This window comes from Myotis brandtii, unplaced genomic scaffold (genome assembly GCF_000412655.1).
Source record: "Myotis brandtii unplaced genomic scaffold, ASM41265v1 scaffold38, whole genome shotgun sequence".
Taxonomy (NCBI): domain Eukaryota; kingdom Metazoa; phylum Chordata; class Mammalia; order Chiroptera; family Vespertilionidae; genus Myotis; species Myotis brandtii.
Genome location: NW_005364596.1, coordinates 5,360,149 through 5,369,800, shown reverse-complemented (window position 1 = coordinate 5,369,800; position 9,652 = coordinate 5,360,149). Strand labels below are relative to the sequence as shown.

The 9,652-nt window shown below is 41.9% G+C and overlaps 1 pseudogene; it reads left to right on the top strand.

Annotated features, from left to right (window-relative positions):
* Window positions 1-306: 306 nt before the first annotated feature.
* On the top strand, window positions 307-1,628 carry LOC102260216 (annotated as a pseudogene).
* Window positions 1,629-9,652: the final 8,024 nt, after the last annotated feature.

Here is a 9,652-nt window from a genome sequence, read left to right as displayed (position 1 = left end):
CTCCTTCAGTTACTTCCTTGTAGCTTAATAGAACAATAGAGTAACCTTGGAATGGAGATAAGAAACGCCCTAACCTTTGGAATAGAATGGATAGGATTAAAATCAACTGGTATAAATACAGATGTAACAGGACAATAGACACAGAACTTGGCTGGAGATCCTGGCTAGAGAACCTGGCTAGGCTGCTGATCAACTGAATGCTGTGTCTGTGTCATTCCTTCTTCACTGACTTCATCCACACCTTTAGGAACCCCTGGACCTGCTGGGGTTGAACCCCAACATATGGCACAGTAGTTCCTGCAGGTTCTCTCTTCTGTCTTCGGAGCCAGTGGCCCTCCCTGTGCTGAGCAGCTAGGAAGCCCCTGTCAGTGAGCTCATAGGAGCTTGAAACCGTCATCACCCCTCCGACTCTTACCAGGAGGGAAACATGGTTGAAGCTGATCGCCCAGGAAAGCTCTTCATTGGTGGCCTCAATACAGAAACAAATGAGAAAGCCCTTGAAGCTGTATTTGGCAAATATGGACGGATAGTGGAAGTACTCTTGATGAAAGATCGTGAAACCAACAAATCGAGAGGATTTGCTTTTGTCACCTTTGAAAGCCCAGCAGATGCTAAGGATGCAGCCAGAGATATGAATGGAAAGTCCTTAGATGGAAAAGCCATCAAGGTAGAACAAGCCACCAAACCATCATTTGAAACTGGTAGGCGTGGACCACCTCCACCTCCAAGAAGCAGAAGCCCTCCAAGGGGTCTTAGAGGTGGAAGAGGAGGAAGTGGAGGAACCAGAGGACCTCCCTCACATGGAGGGCACATGGATGATGGTGGCTATTCCATGAATTTTAACATGAGTTCTTCCAGGGGACCACTTCCAGTAAAAAGAGGACCACCGAGAAGTGGGGGTCCTCCTGCTAAAAGATCTGCTCCTTCAGGACCAGTTCGAAGCAGCAGTGGAATGGGAGGAAGAGCTCCTGTATCTCGTGGAAGCGATAGTTGTGGAGGCCCACCTCGAAGGGAACCCCTGCCTTCCCGTAGAGATGTTTATTTGTCCCCAAGAGATGATGGATATTCTACTAAAGAAAGCTACTCAAGTAGAGATTACCCAAGCTCCCGTGATACAAGAGATTATGCTTCACCACCAAGAGGTTATACTTATCGTGATTATGGTCATTCCAGTTCACGTGATGACTATCCATCAAGAAGCTATAGTGATAGAGATGGCTATGGTTGTGATCGTGACTATTCAGATCATCCAAATGGTGGTTCCTACAGGGATTCCTATGACAGTTATGGTAACTCACGTAGTGCTCCACCTAGACGAGGGCCTCCGCCATCTTATGGTGGAAGCAGTCGCTATGATGATTACAGCAGCTCTGTGACGGATATGGTGGAAGTCGAGACAGTTACTCAAGCAGCCGAAGTGACCTCTACTCAAGTGGTCGTGATTGGGTTGGCAGACAAGAAAGAGGGCTTCCCCCTTCTATGGAAAGGGGGTACCCTCCTCCACGTGATTCCTACAGCAGTTCAAGCCGCAGAGCACCCAGGGGTGGTGGCGGTGGAGGAAGCCTATCTGATAGAGGGGGAGGCAGAAGCAGATATTAAAAACAAAACTTTGGACCAAAATCCCTGTTCAAAGAAACAAACAGAAAGTGGAACCTATTCTGTCATAACTACCCAAGGACTACTAAAAGGAAAAATTGTGTTACATTTTTTAATTTTCCTGTTAAGATCCCCTTTCATAATTTTTATGTTCTTGAGAGGAAAAAAATAAAACATGTTTGAAAAAAAAAAGAAATTCTATGGGAAAAGTTTCTTTTTCGGCATCATACGTTGAATCTAGTATTATTGTCAATTACACTGTAGTCTCTGAGTCTTAATGCAATATCTGTTCCTCAGCCTTTCTCACTATGTGGGAAAAGAATAGGATACGTCATTGCATCTAATTAGGAAACAGGATTCTGATTTGTTTCATTTTAGTGGCATTTGGAGTATTGGGATCTGGTTTACAATGAATGAGCAAGTCCCTTTCAAAAGAAGGTCCTCCATCTTCGTTTCTGAATATCATGGCAACTTCGGTTACACAGGGATAATTATATCTACCCGGATCACTATTATGATCATATTCAATCACCATTGTTACTTCCATACGATGCTACTGCTTTCTTTCAGCTTCAAAATGTCAACAAAAACAACCAAATTCATGATCGACAATGTCAGATGGAAACACACATGCATGTGTTTGGCACCAGTGAGAGCTTTATATTTATCATGCATGCATGAGTCAACTTAGCCTTTTATAGATATAGAACAAACTTGCTTAATTAGACCTGCTTTCTGATGTAGCTAAACTTTTTCCAGCCCAGTGAAGCACCCCAACTTCTCTTTCAAGTAATTGTCAGCAATACAGCAGTAAATATCAACATGAAGCAGATTATTATTGTAGATCACGCAGGGGGAACAAAGGGTAAAATATTTAACTGCAGCAGTGTTTGACTGTATTCTGCACAGTGAGAAAACCTGAAGTCATTTTTAAGGTCCACCATTTCTTACTTCTTTTCAGGCAGGTCAAGTTTCTAAGCCTTCTAAATTTCCATTTTCCGCCTAAATAAATTAGGATTCCACCAAGTCTCCTATCTACTTACTCCAGGACTTCTGTGAGGATCAAATGAGATGAGGCACGTGAAAAACGCTTCACAGACATTTGGTTACAGTGTCAAGTGTTTCCACCTGAGGCTAGTTGTCACTAGGGAGAGGAAGCCAGGTGTTGTTACTTGACATCATTACCCGGATGGTCGGACACCTAACATAGTAGCCTTTTATATACAGTGGGGCCTTGACTTACGAGTTTAATTCATTCCGAGACCAAGCTCATTAAGGAGCTCGTTAAGGAGCTCATTAACTCAAATTACTCTGTCAACTCAATGCAAAAAATCAGCCGAGAGACAGCTGGTATCTCAAAAAACTCGTTAGTCAGGACACTCATAAGTCAAGGCCCCACTGTAGATAGATACACTCTTCTCCTAGTTGTCTACAACTACTGTTTTCTACCTCCAGACTGAAAAAGCACAAGCATTTGGGGGTCAATATACTCAGTTCTCACAACAAACAGGTTTAAGCACAAAAGAAAACCAAGTAAAATATAAAAGAATATGCCTTGGAGGTAGAAGAACAAAGGACCATTTCTTTTCTCTCTCTTTTTAAAAAATCCTCACCTGAGTACACGCTTTTATTGCTTTTAGAGAGAGAAAAAGGGGGAGAGAGAGAGAGAAAGAAACTTTGATATGTTGATATGATAGTGAAACATCGATCAGTTGCCTCCCACATGTGCCCAGAACAGAGATGAAACCCAAAACCCAAGTATGTGCCCTGACGGAGGAATCAAACCTGAGACCTTTTCATGTATGTGATGGTGTTTCAACCAACTGAACCACACTGGCCTGGGGGAAGAGCCATTTCTTTTGAGTCTCTGGGATCATTTAATTGCCATATATTACTTATGAGTCTGCAGCATAGAGTCCTGCATATAAAGCATGGTACTATATTCAACCATAAAATTTTATTTTTCAATAAATGTTTTGTAATTATTCATAATTTCAAGCAAAGAAACAGGAAGCCAGCTGCTTACAACTAAAACAAAAAGTACCTATAGTTCTATCTCATACTTAGAAGCTGGTTAACCCAAATTAGGTCCAAATTCTAGGACATAAAGATGGAAAAGCCTGGCCAGCATGGCTCAGTGGTAGAGCATCAACCTATGAACCAGGAGGTTACAGTTCGATTCCTGGTCAGGGGACATGCCCGGATTGTGGGCTTAATACTGCTTACAACTAAAACAAAAAGTACCTATAGTTCTATCTCATACTTAGAAGCTGGTTAACCCAAATTAGGTCCAAATTTTAGGACATAAAGATGGAAAAGCCTGGCCAGCGTGGCTCAGTGGTAGAGCATCAACCTATGAACCAGGAGGTTACAGTTCGATTCCTGGTCAGGGGACATGCCAGGATTGTGGGCTTAATACCCAGTGTTGGGCGTACAGGAGGCAGCCGATTAATGATTCTCTCTCATCATTGATGTTTCTATCTCTCCCTCTCTCTTCCTCTCTGAAATTAATATAACAAATATATATCTTATCTAATAAAGAGGGAATATGTTAATTGACCTCCATCACATCCTCACAAAGATGGCAGCACCCACAGCCAATAAAGAGGGGATATGCAAATTGACTGTCACACCCTCACAAAGATGGCAGTGCCCAGTCCCCTCAGCCCTGCCTCATCCAACCAGAGTCCTCCAGTCCCCTCGGCCTTTCCTGGGGGTGGCAGGTGCTGTGCGCCTCATCCAGCCAGAGTCCCCCAGTCCCCTCAGTCCTGCCTCACCCAGTCCACACAGCATCCAGCCTCATCCAGCCTTAGTCCCCCAGTCCCCTAAGCCCCACAGGGGAAGGCAGTTGGGGGCGATCGGGCTGGCAGAGGAGGGCAATTGGAGTGATCAGGCCGGCAGGGGAGGGCAGTTGAGGGCGATCATACCGGCAGGGGAGCAGTTAGGAGTCAATCAGGCTGGCAGGGGAGTGGTTAGGGGGCTATCAGGTGGCAGGCAGAGTGGTTAGGAACAATCAGGCAGGCTGGCAAGTGGTTAGGAGCCAGCAGTCCCAGACTGAGAGGGATGTCTGACTGCTGGTTTAGGCCCGATCTCTGCAGTCAAACCAGCAGTCAAACATCCTGGGAGAAATTTGAGGGAGAAGGCAACAACAACAAAAATCTAAATCTTCCTGGAAAATGAGAATAGTTCACCTCCAGTTTCAATTGTGACCCAAGTTGCTGTTCTGCTGGAATAACTATTAAATGAATTCTGGAAAATCATGAACTATTGGAAATTGAACCTGATGCTCTGACTTAGATAATGGTATCATTGAATAGATGCTTTTCTAAGATTCCAGTGCCACTTTTTCTTGCTTATGTAGCTGGTTTTGATCATAGCCAGGCTATTCCAAGCACTCGCAAAGGTTCTCCCCCTTCCCAAGATAAATTTCCCCCCAACAACCTTGAAAATCTTATGATGGATGATTCAGTATAGGTGAGGCAAAGGCCCAGATATAATCATATGTCATTGCTAAAATTACTTCAGTCAAGAGGATAAAAACATTAGGAGCTTTACCTCCTTCCAAACCTCAGGTCCCATCCATTGTTTGCTGACAGGATTATTATGCTGCTGCTTGGTCAGTGCATTAACCGAAATTGTTGCTTTCAGAAAGCATAGCAGTGGATATAAAAACGCAACTACAAGATAGCAGGGCCACTGTGCACAATTTACAGTTGAATAGGGAGCTCTCAAAGCTGGCTTTATGGTCATCTCACAAATGTATTAATGACCTCATCTTTGAGGAAGTAATATCTTTGATTTGCTCTTTTGTTTCCAGATCTATATCCTACTTTTCCAGGAAAAGGAGATCATTTCTCTAATCAGAGGGAGAGAGAAAAAAATACTGCAGCTCACAGCTAAGTTTCTCCCCATAAATTGGCAGGCTGCACAGGACCAAAGTAGCTATGCCTGACCCCCACAGCAACAAATAGGTATTGATCTCCTATTGCTAGTCACCAGGATATCAAAAGCAAATCGCTTCAAGTACTCATAATCTAATGAGTCTCTCTCCTATGACAGAGGCATGCTGCTCTGTGATTTTAGAGGAGGGAGGGAGTGATTGTTCTCAGGGGACAGGAGGGAAATATAGAGGAGGGGATATTTAAGCTGGGTCTTGAAGGATCAGTAGATTTCATAGGGTGGGGAGGGCTATTCCAAGTGAAAGAAACAGGTTTAAAAAAAATCAATCCTAAAAGAGAAATGGAGTAGGTGATGGGCAGATTGCATTTTCCAAAGATAGCCATGGAAATTCCTCCCAATCTGTAAGCTCTTCTTATAACCTAACTTTGGTACTCCTCCCATTGAGAAGATGGGGTCTGTGTTCCCTCACCTTGAGTATACGTAAGTTTTAAGGATATAGTGGAGGTGACAGTGTAGGACAAGACATAAAAAATGATATGGTTTCTGTCTTGTTCTCTTGGGACTCTCCCCTTTGGGGCCCTGAGCCCAGGAAAGCAATCTGACTTCCCTCGGTCTGCCATGTTGTAAAATAAGCCCAAGCTAGTCCACGTGGAAAGATCAGAGAGGCCCTAAAACTATGAATAGAGAAAGATGCCTAGTCAACTCACAGCTGCTCCAGGTGCCTGCTATTTTAGCTCCAGCCAACATCTGCCTATACCTACATCAGAGACCCGGGTCAGAACTGCTTAGTAGTCACCAGGATATCAAAAGCAAATCGCTTCAAGTACTCATAATCTAATGAGTCTCTCTCCTATGACGGAGGCATGCTGCTCTGTGATTTTAGAGGAGGGAGGGAGTGATTGTTCTCAGGGGACAGGAGGGAAATATAGAGGAGGGGATATTTAAGCTGGGTCTTGAAGGATCAGTAGATTTCATAGGGTGGGGAGGGCTATTCCAAGTGAAAGAAACAGGTTTAAAAAAAATCAATCCTAAAAGAGATATGGAGTAGGTGATGGGCAGATTGCATTTTCCAAGGATAGCCATGGAAATTTCTCCCAATCTATAAGCTCTTCTTATAACCTAACTTTGGTACTCCTCCCATTGAGAAGATGGGGTCTGTGTTCCCTCACTTTGAGTAAACATAAGTTTTAAGGATATAGTGGAGGTGACAGTGTAGGACAAGACATAAAAAATGATATGGTTTCTGTCTTGTTCTCTTGGGACTCTCCCCTTTGGAGCCCTGAGCCCAGGAAAGTAATCTGACTTCCCTCGGTCTGCCATGTTGTAAAAGAAGCCCAAGCTAGTCCATGTGGAAAGATCAGAGAGGCCCTAAAACTATTAATAGAGAAAGTTGCCTAGTCAACTCACAGCTGCTCCAGGTGCCTGCTATTTTAGCTCCAGCCAACATCTACCTATACCTACATCAGAGACCCGGGTCAGAACTGCTTAGCTGAGCCTTTCCAGAATTCCCCACCCACAGAATTGGTGAGAGCTAAAGCAATGATAATCATTGGTGAGAGCTAAAGCAATGATAATCATTGGTGAGAGCTAAAGCAATGATAATCATTGGTGAGAGCTAAAGCAATGATAATCATTGGTGAGAGCTAAAGCAATGATAATCATTGGTGAGAGCTAAAGCAATGATAATCATTGGTGAGAGCTAAAGCAATGATAATCATTGGTGAGAGCTAAAGCAATGATAATCATTGGTGAGAGCTAAAGCAATGATAGTCATTGCTTTAGGCAACTATGTTTTGGGGATGATTTGTTATTCAGCAATTAATTAGAATTGTGAGTAATCTAAAATGAAAGAAGTTTGATTGAGGGCTAAAGAATATTTGGATTCCCTTCTACATGCAGTGGGAAATAATCCATCAAGCTTTTTAATCTGAAGAATGACATGATCTGATTTATGGTTTAGAAAGGAAATTCAAGAGACATTGGGCAAGATAAATGGGAGTAAAGAGTCACTGGAGATAAGAATGTTACCTACAGTAATTTCTCAACAATAACATTACTGCAAATGTTCTCAGAAGTACTATTCCCACGTTTCAACTCTCTTATCTCCTTTAATGAAATCCCTTCCATGCTGGTATCTGCCTCTACCAGTTTACTGAAACTCCTTTAGAAAATTGTATAAATGACCAACATTGTGCCACAGGAAAAGAATTATGTTCTATCTCCACTTGGTTTGGCATCTCAGCAGACTGACTATGCCTCCATTTTGGAAAAACTTGCGTCCAGACCTCTGTAGTGCCACGTGCCCCTGCTTTCCCACTGCATGGCTGCACTCTTCTGCCTTCTTGGCTGGGTTGGCTCCAACGCCACCTGGATAGAGTACTATCTTCCTCAATGGTCTCATTAACCCAGGAGTTTAAACGTTACATATATTCTGATGACTCCCAATTCTTCATCTAAAATCTAAATGGTGACTCCAAATTTATCAATGCAAAGGCTACTTGACATTTCCCTTGAATATCTTGCAGGCATCTTAACCTTAAATGAAATTCTTGACAACCCCATCAGACTTCCTCTTCCTCTTGTCCTTCCTTTCTCTATTAGTATACAAGACAAATATCCCCCCATTCATTCAGTCTTAAACTCTAGAATTTGTCCTTCTTTCCTCTTTTTACTCATTTACCTCCATCGAACCATACGAAAGTTTTGTTCAACTTTTTAAATGATTTGAATTATCAACTTTTCTCCATCCATAACACCACTACCCTAGTCCAAGCATTTCTTCTCTAAACTCCTGTTAGGTCCTGACTTACAATGAAGTCTTTTCCTTCCTCCCATCCAGTCTTTTCATGACTGTTCAAGAGCTGTAATTTCTCTTTTGGAATTAGGATTTTTATAATCTAACAGCACCGAGTCTCAGAATCCTGAAATCATATAATGCTAGACTTAAAAAAGATTTATACATTATTTAATCTACACCCAACATTAATAAGGATAGTCTGGGTTATGCAGAAGTAATAGAAAAAAAAAGCCCCACATCTTATGGGCTTAAAGCAGCAAAGAATTCTTTCTTCTCAAACTATATGACCATTATTGGGTGGCTGGGGCTCCAATCTCAGTCATCCACTTTTTATGATTCATCCTGATGAAGGAGCCACTATGGAATTGTGCCAGTCACCGTGGATGAGGGAAAGAAAGCTATCACTAAGCAGACACCAGTCTTTAATAGTTTCCCCAAAAGTGACATATATGATATTTAATCAGTTTCTTTGGCCAAAGCAAGTTACATGACCACACCTAAATTGAAATGGTACAGGGTAGTGATACTCCCATTTGCATAAATGGATAACTGAAAATATTCAGTGACTACTAGTGACTCATCCTTACATTTTATGGATGAAAAAATTGGGACTTAGAGATTAAGTCACATGTCATGGAGCTTATTTTCATCATAGCCAATACTAAAACTGGGTCTTTTAAAAATAATAAGCTAGCAATTGCTTGTTCTCCACTCACAATAGAATTAATTTACATGTCAATATCAATATTTTATTTCTTTTCAGTAATGTAAAATCCTTGTATGGAAAGGCTTTTGTACTTCTGCAATAAAATATAAAACAGACAAATCAGACAAGTACTGGCAAGGATATGGAGAAAAAGGAACCCTCATGCCTTGCTGGTGGGAATGCAGACTGGTGCAGCCACTGTGGAAGACAGTATGGAGTTTCCTCAAAAAATTTAAACTGGAATTCCATTTGACCCAATAATCCTACTTCTAGGAATATATCCCAAGAAACTAGAAACACCAATCAGAAAGGACATATGCACCCCTATGTTCATATCAGCACAATTTACAATAATTAAGATTTGGAAACAGCCTAAGTGCCCATCAGCAGATGAAATGGATTAAAAAACAGTGGTACATCTATACAATGTAATATTATACTACTGTAAAAAAGAAAGAACTCTTACCATTTGCAATAGAATGGATGGACATGGAGAGCATTATGCTAAGTGAAATAAGCCAGTCAGAGATAGATAAATATCACATGATCTCACTCATTTGTGCACTGGCAGATGAACATAAACTGATGAACAAAAATAGATCCAGAGACATGGAAGCATCAAACAGACCATCTAACCTCAGAGGGAAGGTGGA